This window comes from Macrobrachium rosenbergii, chromosome 53, assembly GCF_040412425.1.
Source record: "Macrobrachium rosenbergii isolate ZJJX-2024 chromosome 53, ASM4041242v1, whole genome shotgun sequence".
Classification (NCBI taxonomy): Eukaryota; Metazoa; Arthropoda; class Malacostraca; order Decapoda; family Palaemonidae; genus Macrobrachium; species Macrobrachium rosenbergii.
Window position 1 is genome coordinate 49,060,194 of NC_089793.1, and position 13,157 is coordinate 49,073,350.

A 13,157-nucleotide genomic window follows, 5' to 3' on the forward strand; every position below is an offset into this window, starting at 1 on the left:
CAGAAAATATGAAAGTGATAGCGCAAGGTACTTCCAGATAAAACTAGAGCCTCTTTACTATCAAGTTCTACACCAGCGGAGTCGCACGTTTATTGGCCTCGGTGTTTACTACTACGAACCTTCACCTCATCGGGTCTTTATAGCCACATCCAAAGCCTCCATGTATTAGCTGGGAAGATATGCATTTTGTTTTATAAGTAAGGGAAACATACAATGAAGAAATTGTATCCGGTTCCAAAGCTTCAGGAAAAGGACAAATTGAGGTTACTCTGTATTGCAGCTGTTCCCATGTCACATTTGGGTAAATTGTACAGCCTGCAAGCCTCCATTGCTAGAATACAGGCCCCCTACCTTGTTGATAATTTTTTTAGTATAAAATCTAATGGTCCTAACCCCCACCCACCATAAAAACAAAAGGCACATGAGGAATCCAAACATGCCTCAGTAGATGCCACAGAGGCCATACACATTTGCTGTCCTAGTTTATCTTAGCAATGATAGAGGTAGTTCTGCCTCAAGGGAAACTAGAAAAATGCTGGAAAATATTAGTTTTCATGAATCTTGATGGAGTCCAAGTGCCAGAGACCTTAATGTGATGCTCATTGGGTTGGAAGAGAAACAGTAACAACGATTCGACCTTTTAGAGGCAGACAAAGTGTTTTTAAAAACGCAACTTGCTCAGTGGAAGTGGTCGCAACCTCTCCATGACACATGAGTATTGGCATCTATAGCACTGCCAAAACGTCCTCAAATGAGCATTCCAATAGAATGTGATTGCTGAATACTCATATAAAAAATAAATTCAATGTTAGCCCAATAATCTTATTCTTCATAATTTTCACTGATTTTTACAATTGTACTTTAGCATTTTAGTCAAAGAATATAGTCATACTCTCATTTAGATTTGCATTTTCTTAATATTGCCATCTCAGTACATATATATGTATGTATGTATATGTATATATATATATATATATATATATATATATATATATATATATATACATATATATGTGTGTGTCTGTGTGTGTGTATACACATATTAACTTTATATCACATACACAATTGTTCTGTGCATTAGTAGAATTACTAAAAGGACCTCATTCAAACTGGATGGTATCTAATGGAGTATTTATTCAGAAAAAGTTACAAGTTTTCCTGGATGAACAGTCATCATTATCAAGTATCCGTACAGTGACCAGACGCGTAGTCCAGCTGTATTAATATCTTTGTGCTGGGTACTTTAATCCTACAATTGCCTAGCTCCTCCTGTGTGACATCCACCCCCTCATGACCTTGGCCTTTCTCTGACTGCTTCTTCATCCAGGTGTTCATTTCCCGTGTGTCCTTTTGCATTTTTCCTTCGTTTGCTTGCTACTGTGGCGTGTACGATTTTTCTTGATATGCTGTCTTCAAAGCCGTTTCCTGTGTTCCCTGCCATTGTGTTGTTAGCGCATGTTATGAAGGCGTTCTCTACAACCAGTCTGGCCATTTTGTTGGTGTCCCTGTACAGAAAACTCATATTTTCCCAGTCTATTTTATAGCCATTTTCCCAACAGTGTTTGGCTACTGCCAACGTCCGATTATAATGCCTTTACTGATGCAAGTGTTGTTGCTTCACTCTTTACTGGACTTTCCAGTTTCACCATAGTACCCATCTTCACAGTCTAGACACGCTGCCATATATAAGCCCCCCTCCCTCTAATCTCTCCCCCATCTACTGACTTTTTGTTTCTAACTATTTTATTCCTAATGGTGTTTTTGTAGCTGCCTATCAACTTGAAATTATCTAGCCTCCTGTTGATGGGTGTAATAGAGTTGTTTTCCAGGACTGTAATTATTTTCTTCCCTACCAAATGTCCCTTTTCTATCCTTTCCCTCTCCCCAAAATAGTTTTTCTTGCCTTAATGTGTGCCCACTCCCACCAATACTTAGGGTATCCTAATCTCCTAAAACTCTCCTTCAGGTATTCCAGCTCATCATCTAAGAATTCGGGACTACAAATGCTATAAGCCCTAATGGCTAACCCTGTCATTACTCCTATTTTTTATTTCTTTCCTATGACTGGAGAACATATGTTTGTGCGAATTGGTGCGTGTCTTCTTCCTGTATACCTTGAATTTTAAATTTTCCCCTTCCCTCTTTACCAGGACATCCATAATAGGAATTTCTCCCTTCTTCTCTTCTTCTATTGCGAACTTGATGAGTTCATTTAGTTTATTTATGTTTTCTAGGAACTTGTGTAGATCTTCCCTTTCTCCCTTATAAATAATCAAGATGTCATCAAAGTTTCTTACCCATTTTACAATATTTAAGTTCCCTTTATTTACTTTGCCTACCTCTTCCATTTCAAACCATTCCATGAGGATATTAGCTAGAAGTGGTAAAAGACTCAAACCCATGGCCATGCCATTTTTTTGTGTATAATGGTTCAAGTGAGGCGAAAACTATTATTTACCCAAAGTATTGGTGGGAGCAGGCACACATCAAGGCAAGAAAAACTATTTTGGGGAGATGGAAAGGACAGAAAAGGAACACTTGGTAGGGAAGAAAATAATTACAGTTCTGGACAACAACTCTATTACACCCATCAACAGGAAGCTAGATAATTTCAAGTTGATAGGTAGCTACAAAAACACCATCAGGAATAAAAAAGTTAGAAACAAAAAGTCGGTAAAGGGGGGAGAGATTAGAGGGGGTTACATATGGCAGCGTGTCTAGACTGTGAAGATGGGTACTATGGCGAAACTGACAAGTCCTGTAAAGAGTGAAGCAAACAACACTTGCAGAACAAAAGGCATTATAATCAGATGTCGGCAGTTGCCAAACACTATTGGGAAAACGACAAAAAAATAGATTTGGAAAATATGAGTTTTCTGTACAGGAACACCAACAAAATGGCCAGACTGGTTGTAGAGAACGCCTTCATAACATACACTAACAACACAATGGCAGGGAACACCGGAAACAGCTTTGAAGACAGCATATCAAGAAAAATCATACACTCCACAGTAGCAAGGAAACAAAGGAAAAATGAAAGAGGATGCACGGGAAACGAACACCTGGATGAAGAAGCGGTCAGAGAAAGGCCAAGGTCACGAGGGGGTGGGGGTCATGCAGGAGGAGCTAGGCTTAATATCAAATTCATGCTACCCGAGGTAGCATGAATCTGATATTAAGCGACATTTGTAGCTTCATGATTGTATATAAATCACGGTGTGATAAAAAATTCCATAATAAGAGCTGCGTGTTCCAAACGTACCAATGAACTATCATGGTGGAGTTGGGTCATTGCCGAGGCTAAGTACAATTTCCCCGCTCACGACGGGAAAAAACAGTACAGCAGACTCAGTAATGACTTATACCTTTCTTGATGGCGCGGTGGTAACGTCAACTGGAGTCGCTGAATAGGTCCGTGTCAAGGGTTCGTGTCCCGGCAGTACCAATTCATTTATCACTTATATAAATTCTCCTTCGGTGATAATTCTCCATCGGAGATATTCCGAGGTAGCATGAATTTGATATTAAGCAACATTTGTAGCTTCATGATTATATATATATATATATATATATATATATATATATATATATATATATATATATATATATATATATATATATATATATATATATATATATATATATATATATATATATATATATATATATATATATATATATATATATATATATATATCTTCTTCAGGGTGTAAGTCCCAGTATAAGGTACTGAATGAATGCCGGTAGGTTCTTTTAAAATGGTAATGTACTCTCGAACAGAATTAACGTATACAAGAGGATACAGAGAGGAGCTGTGTCGGTGTGTGTTGTTCTTCTTCTCTTCCCGCCTACCACTGTAGCCAGATACAGTTACTAATATCCTAACAATGATATTAATTATGTAGCAGCAGAGATGATATTAAATGTAGTATGTATATATACACTAAGATTACAGATTCCCTACTGCTCCTGGCAATGATAATACATGTGAGTATTTTTACATGTGCCTAAAAATACAATGCTAAATGTGTTGCCAAATTGGCAATGCTTGGTTGACAATAAAACATCACGATCTGTTTCAATTCGATCTTGATGATTGTCATACACTTCCCTTCCCCTTGGCGTTCATAAAGGTTTTATGGACGATGAGCCAGTCTTTGTGATCGCCATACTTGTTGATGGATAGTTTTGGTTGACTGTGCTGATGCTGAAGAGGATTGAAGGGGACTGTCATCCTGATGCTGTATGGCAAGTGTAGGGGTGGTACGTAGAAATCTGCGGTTGTGTCAGAGTACTCCTCGTGCTGCCGTTTTTATCAGGTAGTCTTGATTCCTTCCTTTACCCATAACTGTACCAACTTTGTCCCAACGTTTTAAAATAGGGTCTTGGATCCTAATGGTCGCTCCGATAGCAATAGGGGGTAGAGGTTTGGCATGTTTGTTGTATCTGTCAACAGAATTCTTGAATTGTTCTGCTGCTCGTTGATCACAATCAATAGTTCTCTTCTGCCATTCAGGTGCAAAAGACTTTGCATGTGCAGGCACGCATGAACGAAGGGGTTTTCCGTATAGGATTTGTGCTGGGCTCCGACCATCAGGTTTAGGTGTGTTTCTTAGTTCTAGTAATCCACAATCAAATGCTTCGCAGTTCCTGATATCTCCATTACTTGAGACTTTCGTTATGAGGTGTTTGATCGCCTTCACAGCAGATTCTGCGTGTCCATTTGACTGTGGGTAATGTGGGGTGGATAAGACATGGCGAACTCCCCAGCGTTTCAGAAAATCGGCGAAGTCATGGCTTGTGAATTGGGGTCCTCCGTCCGTTCTGAGTCTGATGGGTACACCCAAATCCCTAAAGAAAGTCCTGAAAAGTTGAATAGTTTTGGACATTGTAGTATCATTTCCACAATGACCAACTGCTGGCCATCCTGAGTATCTGTCAACATAGATGAGGTAAGCCCTACCAGCAACACTGAAGAAATCTGCAGACACGGACTCAAACAGTCTGGAGGGTGTGTCAGTATTGATGAGGTATGGTTCTTTTTGCTGACTTGGGAGCATGACCTGATATACCTCACATGTGCGAACTACATTAGAGATGTCATTATTGATACTTGGCCACCATACGGTTTGTCTTGCTCATCGTTTGGTTGCTTCAGTACCGCGATGACTGTCGTGAAGTCTCATCAAAACCTGTCGTCGAAGGTTTTGTGGCACTAGGATTCTTGCACCATATAATATGAGGTTCCCATCTAAAGATAATTGGTCACGTACTTTCCATTAAGGTAATAGATCTTCTGGAAGTGCCTTGTTTGAGGGGGGAAATCCTGTTATCACTTGTTCGACGATCTGTTTGTAGGTTTTGTCGGTGAGTGCTGCACAGCGTATTTCTTCCAAGATGGGGTCACTAGATGAAGTGTCTTGAGTAGTTGTAACTGGTCCTGCAGAGATAGAGAGGTTTCTTATAGTGGCGATGCTGCATATTACGGCACTTCTGATGCACATACTTGTCTCATTTACCAGGGTTACGTCATCTTCTGTAGGTGTGTCCACTGGGGCACGTGAAAGAGCATCTGGTATGCAGAGGTCTTTACCCTTGCGCCACGTACTAGTGAAGACGTATCCTGAAATTTTCTCTTGTAGTCTCTGTAGTCTTGGATTTTCGATACAGTCCAAAGTATATGAGTTTAGTAGTGGAATCAGTGGTTTATGGTCAGTTATGTGACTAAATTGTGCTAGACCTAAGAGATAATATTTGCATTTCTTCATGGCCCACACTACTGCAAGCATTTCCAATTCGATTGTACTGTACCTGCTTTCCACATCTGCCAAAAAACGTGATCCTCATTGGACCAAACGCCATACACCTGCATGTTCTTGTAAGAGGGCGTAACCAATACCGTTGAGTCTTGATGCATCCGTCTATAGCACCGTTGGTAGAGTATGGTCGAAATCCGCCAATATGGGGGGTTCTGCAAGTGCTTTCTTCCTCTTCAGAAAAGCTGCATTATGATCTGATGTCCATATAAATGAATTCTTTGGGCTCATAAGTGGTCGAAGAACTTGTGCGGTTGAAGCGATGTCTGGAGTGAATTCAGCCAATTGATATACGAGTCCCATGAATGACCTTAAGTCTGTGATACTAGTTGGTGTAGGGAACTCAGTGATTGCTTTTATTTTATCTTTGTTAGCTGCTATACCTGTCTCAGAAATGGTATATCCGCAAAATGATACACTGGGAGAAGCAATGCACATTTTCTCATCATTCAAAGTTATTCCATGAGCACGACATCGGTTCAAAACGTCTTTGATACGTTGGCAATGACTTTCAAGGTCGTCATCCCATATGATGATATCATCGACAACTTTAGCGAGGTTAGGTATTCCTGACAAAGCTTCGTCACCTCGACGGTTATATTCATCACCAGTTGAGCAAAGGCCCATTGGTCCTCGACAAAATGTGAAGCGTCCTAGTGGGGAGATGAATGTTGTAAGATGACGGTCTTCTTCCGCCAGTGGTATTTGCCAGTAGCCATGTAGTGTGTCAAATGTTGTAAAATATTTTGCTTTTCGATCGATACGCCTCATGGCTTCCTGTGGCATCAGTGAGGTGTGGGTTGGACGACCCACTTGAGTATTAAGTTTCGTCATGTCTACGGTGATCCGCACACGTCCTTTTGGTTTGGGAACTGCAACCATAGGGTGGCACCATACAGATGGCTGATCTCCTGCTGGTGCTATAATACCTTGAGTTACCAGTGCTTCTAGTTCATTCTTGACGTCTTCTTGCCAAGAGTATGGCACTTGTCTTGCGGTATGAATGGCAAATGGCTTTGCGTTTTCCCTGAGATGTATTTTCATAGGCGAACCAGACATTTTTTTAAGTATGATGCCATTCTTAAGGTCATCCTTTGTTACTAACACATCGGGAAATTGCTGAAGAAGTTCACTCTTGATGTCTGCTGAAGACTTTCTTGACGGTGATCCTGAAGATGAGGACGACTGCAGCAGGGAGTTGTTTTGAGATACGTGCTTTACTTGACCTTGTTCACTCTTCTTCGGTATTTGTTGAGGAAATTCCTGTGGTACAATCCAAAGGGCTTGAGCGTGAGATCATGATAATAGAGGTTGGAAGAGATTGGACATGACATTTATCCATCCAGTTGTGCTCTCATTCCCATACGTCATAGTAGCTTGCATAGATCCCAGGACGCTACCGTTGAAATCGCTGTCATCAGGGTTTCGTAGTCTCAGGGTATCAGACGAGTCCAAATCTTTTAGCTGAATTCCCAAGCTTTGTAAGTGTTGTCTACCTATAACAGTTGTGTCTGATCCTGTGTCTGGAATTACATCTAATAGTCCTTGCTTGTTCCCAAATACTATTTGTAATGGAATCACAGGACAAGGTGGTCCTATTTTTCCAGCATTGATGGCTCTGACATTAGCCTCAGATTTTAAACTTGATATGATCCCTTGATATTGATTGCCCTTTTGGTTAGATGGATGTCCTCTTGAATTGCTTTGCTGGGACTTGAAGCAGATCTTTGCGAAATGTCCTTTTTTGTTGCACGTTGTGCACTTTGCGTCCTTTGCTGGGCACTTGTTTCTAGGATGACGATCACCTGCGCACCAATAACAAGATTGCCCCGTGTTTGTTTTATTCTGCAATGCTTCTTCTGGGGTTGCTTTCTTATTTGATGAGGCTTCTTGCTTGTTTCGATGATTTTGTTTCTTCATACTCTTCTTGTATGTTGAAATTGCATTCATTGTGCCTTTAGCTGGTTGATACTCCACAAAGGAACGCGACCGAAGGATCCCGAAGGCGTCGCCCAATCCTGGTCACTGTAGAATCGAGAATGATTCGAGATGGAATACTGGAGAGAGCAAAGGAGCTAAAGCAGCGTGACGAAGTCTACCAGAAAATATTCATCAAGAGAGATGTGCACCCAAGTGTGCGAGCGGAATGGAGGAGGTTATATGAAGCAGAAAAGAGAGAAAAGGAACGTCCAGAAAACGTTGGATGTAACATTGTATTTAATGCTAAGAGAACGCAAGGTGTATAAAGATGGGGTTGTTATTGATAAATGGGGATTGTTGGGTTTTAAATCGACCACAGCATGTTACTCAACCTTTAAATGTTATATCCTGGAATATAGGCGGTTGTAAAACCAAATTAGAAAGGAAAAATGTTGAGAAATTCTTATTACAATATGATATTGTAGCTTTGAATGAGGTAAAGACGTCTTTACCTGTTTGTCTGCCCGGATACATTTCTTACATGAGTTATGACAGGGACCATGCACACCGCGGTGGGACAGCTGTATTAATGAAAAATATTCTAGCACAAGAGGTTGTAAATGTGGACACAAGCATACCTGACCAGGTATGGTTTCAGCTACGATTTATGCCGAAAGTAGTATTTGGAGCATGTTATATCCCGCCGAATGACTCTCCTTATTTTTCTCATAGGAATTTGCATCAATACAAGAAAGGTTAATAGATAATGATGACGATAACAAGTTTATAATAATAGGGGATTTAAATACGCGGTTCGGTAGAGGTGTGAGGGAAATAAGTAATACTGAAGAATTTTCCTACCCAATTGTCGCTGATGACGTGAATATTCCTAATGATAATGCCTATGTTTTGACAACAATTTGTAAGGATCATAACTTGTTGGTGGTCAATAATCTGAAAACTTATGACAAACACTTTGTTAGCAGCAAGACTTACAAGCAGGGAACTAGATGGGTATCCGAATTAGACGTATGTGTAGGGTCAATACAGTTGATTAATTCTATAGAATCATTTCATGTACACCCAACCGAGAATCTGCCTTCTGATCATGCGCCAATATCCATTAAAATGTCTAAAGGTAGGATCGATCTTGATTTTGTGTTAAGGCGAGCATCTTTTTGGGTGGCCATGCATCATTGATGGGATGGAAGTGTAGCGGTTTGGTAAAGAAACCAATTAAGTATAAAAGGATTGACCGGAACATGTTTAATGCCCGAATTTTAGGTATGAACATAAATACTGATGATTTTATCAATAATGTAAATGATTTTGCTTATGCTGTATCGAGTGTATTATACCAGTGTTCTGAGATGTGTCAGAGTAGTGCAGAAATGGTTGGAGAGGATAGTGGGGAAGCATATACCGGCCGCTGGGACTGTCTCCTTCAGGACCATGATGATTCGAGAGTTTGGCAGGCTATAGACTGGAAGGGAAATTTCAGGTAGAAAATAAAATTGATGGGGGCCCCACAGATGAGGAATTCAAAGAATATTTCGAAAGTGTATTAAATACTAGAGAAGACAGTTTTGTTGATGAAAATATACAGTCATTTGTAAATGTCCCTATCCTAGATGATCAAATAACAGTCGAAGAAGTCCAGTCCCAGATCAATAAAATTAAACCTGATAAGGCTTGTGGTCCAGATGGGGTCTCCCCTGGTGTTCTTAGGTTGCTTCCAGTAGAATGGTTGCTGACACTCGCTACTTTGTTTAACGCCCTTTTCCTGACTGCATCTTACCCTAGTTTGTGGTCTTTGGCCAAGTTCTTTACGATTTTTAAGAAAGGCAACAGACAGGAACCCAAGAATTATAGAGGTATCACAGTTATTAACTGTTTAGCAAAGTTGTATGATATGATTCTTTGTTCACGACTTGAAACATGGTTTAAGCCTTACAGGGAACAGGCTGGGGCGCAGGGGGGACGTGGTTGCATGGAGCATATTGTAGCTTTGCGATTGTTGACGGACATGGCTAGGAGAAAGGGGAACAAACTCTTTGTCGTATTTGTTGATTTTAGTCAGGCTTATGATCTGGTACCAAGAGGAATGTTATTTAAGGTTCTGAAACGATTAGGTTGTGGAGCTGTTATGTTGGCAGCCTTGATAGCTATTTATAGAGTAACAAACAGCATAATTGGTACTGCAATCATAACGACTACTGTGGGAGTTCGTCAAGGAAGTTCTACATCGTGTCTTCTTTTTATTTTGTATATTAATGATCTTATTAAGTTTATTAAGAATAATTGCAATCCTGATGGGTTTTTATCGTGGCTCCATTTATTAGTGTTAATGGATGATACAGTTCTCCTTGCAACTACCAGAGAAAGGTATCATCCATAAGATATCATTATTGAGGCAATATTGTCACACTTATGGGATGAAAATTAATGCAGGAAAACTAAGTTTTTGTTATTAGTGGAACAGCACAAGATGGTAGGTCAATTGAGATCGATGGCCTTATAGTAGAATCCTGCTCGCAATATATATATTTGGGGTCGATCTTTACTGCGGATGGCTCTGTGTCTTCCTCTGTTGCGGCCCATGCTCGATCCAAGATGCCACATATCAATAAATTTGTTTCATTTTTAATAGAAATAATGATATACCTTTTATTGTAAAAAAGAGTTTTTTGATGCTGCTTTAATGTCAGCTGTCCTGTATGGGTGCGAGTCGTGGCTGAATGCAGACTTGAAGCCAGTAGTGAAGTTATATAACTGGGGATTAAAACTATTGCTTGGCGTTAGAAAGACAACAAGTAATGAATTATGTTATATTGAATCGGGATACCCGCCATTACGAGATCTTGTTCGTAGCAAACAGAGAAAGTTTTTTAGTAGGATGTGGAGAGAGAGGTCTTCGTTGGAGGATGACCCTTTGATATTTTCAATTAAGACCGTATTAGGAGCCAGGTATAACACCAAGACTTACATAGAAGGATTGATTAATGATAGTAGAGACGATGTAAAAATTGCAATGGAAACACTCAGGCGTAACATCATTAATTCTGACTCCTCAAGAAAGGTTACATATAGAGAAATCAATCCAGACCTCTTAGTTCATGATATCTATTCTGTTAGGCATAATGTTTCCGAATTAGACAGAGTCTCATTCACTAGGTTCAGAATTGCATCTCACTCTCTGGCCGTGGAAGTGGGTAGGTGGAGTAGGAGGGGGAGAGGCCGTCTGCCGTTGGAGGAGCGGTTGTGTACCTGTGGAGCCATTCAAACAGAAGTACACGTAACGCAAGTATGCTCAAGGACACAACATATCAGAGATACCTATAATTTATCTAACATGAGGGATATATTTTCAAATCAGCGAACCCTGGCGGAGCAATGTAAGATTATTAGCTTAGTCCTCTGTGAGTATTTATGAATGTTTGTGAGGTGAAGGGAAAATGAGAATAAAAATAGCTTTTTGGAGTATGATTTTTTTATATAAATGTCAAATTTTGTTCTTAATTTTGTTTGCCATATGATAATTCTTTGTTTTTGTTTTATTGTTGTATAAGATAAAAACCTGTTATTCTGACTTTTATGTATGTAATATTTTGTATTGCCAAGTGTAGAGTTGTGCCTTTGTTGGACCAAATATAACTAATTACTGTAAATATGAGCGATGTATAATTGTTGTGGTCAATAAAATATCTAATCTAATCTAATCTATGGCACTTGAAGTCCTTTGTGCTGTTTCACGAGAACGAACAACAGTCAGGAAGTCAGATAATGATGTATTGTCTTTCATTCTTAATAAATACTGCACTGTTTCATTATCCGTTAAGCCGATAAGTATTGTATATTTCAACTGATTATCAACACAATTGCTTCCTTTACACAAGCAATATCATCAGCAATTTGCTTCAATCTTACCCAAAAGTTGTCGAAGGTCTCCCTAGGCTGTTGCCTGCATTTGGTGAATTCCAATCTTCTAAGAGATTCATTCCTCTGTTCCTTGATGTGGGTTATAATTTTGTTGATAATGTCGTCCACAGGTAGAGTTGAATCAGGTTTCACTCCCAAAGTGTGATCTAAGACACGCAAAACTTCATCTTCTAAGCAAAGTCTCAAAGAAGCAAACTGCTTTGGTTCAGGCAATGTATGAAAATCAATAAGGGTTGTATAATCGCTCCATTTTAACTTCCATTCTTGAGCTCCTCTAAGTGAAACATCCAGTTTTAGCTTCTCAGGTAAATGAACCTGGGCTTTTGGTGCACTTGTAGTGAGAGTTGTGGGAGTTGTGTGAATACCCTGCTGTATATTAGCCAAAATTTGAGCCATTTGTTGATGTTGTTGCATAAAATGCTGTTGTTGCTGCATGAGTTGCTGCTGTTGCAGTTGTTGTTGTTGTAACAATTGCATTAAAACATCATTGGTTGAGGCTGAAGAGGTAGAGGGGTTGATAGAAGAATCCATACTTGTAGCTCCGATATCCTCAGGAGGCGTAGAAATCCCTGTAGTATCTTTATTCTTGTTTTTGCCGCCCATCGTAAGATGTGTGTCGTGAGTGATGACGTAACAGTGAAGGAGATGACGTCACGGAGTGGAGGAGGAAGGCAGGAGAAATGACTACCGCTCTCCGCAGAGTCGCCGAGTGCGTGCGTGCGTGTGACAGTGTGATCAGTTACCCGATGAAGGTGTTTGAGAGGGGGGGATTCATCAGGAAGCAGAAACGGATATGAAAAGGGGCCGTGTGCTTATTAAATGATGAATAAAAGTCCCTAAACGTACCGTGACACTGCTACGCTACACTTTATGCACTACACTGCACTTATACACTTCACTGCGAGTAACTGCAAAGTCAGTATCACTTTGAAAATGACGAAAAGTTTACAGTTCACTTCGCTTGAAACACTGAGCTGATGGCGGGGTTTCCTTAAAACTTTTCTTTCGAGTTTTTTACCACTTTCCCATAATCACTGCACCATCTTCTTTGGGTGTAAGTCCCAGTATAAGGTACTGAATGAATGCCGGTAGGTTCTTTTAAAATGGTAATGTATTCCCGAACAGAATTAACGTATACAAGAGGATACAGAGAGGAGCTGTGTCGGCGTGTGTTGTTCTTCTTCTCTTCCCGCCTACCACTGTAGCCAGATACAGTTACTAATATCCTAACAATGATATTAATTATGTAGCAGCAGAGATGATATTAAATGCAGTATGTATATATACACTAAGATTACAGATTCCCTACTGCTCCTGGCAATGATAATACATGTGAGTATTTTTACGTGTGCCTAAAAATACAATGCTAAATGTGTTGCCAAATTGGCAATACTTGGTTGACAATAAAACATAACGATCCGTTGCGATTCGATCTTGATGATTGCCGTACAATATATATATATATATATATATATATATATA

General features: G+C 39.8%; 1 protein-coding gene across 1 annotated transcript in view; it reads right to left on the minus strand.

Annotated features, from left to right (window-relative positions):
* The window catches only part of LOC136834441 (alpha-(1,3)-fucosyltransferase C-like), a 137,837-nt gene that overhangs the window by 36,596 nt on the left and 88,084 nt on the right, over nt 1–13,157 (minus strand). The gene's annotated exons all lie outside the window — the stretch shown is intronic.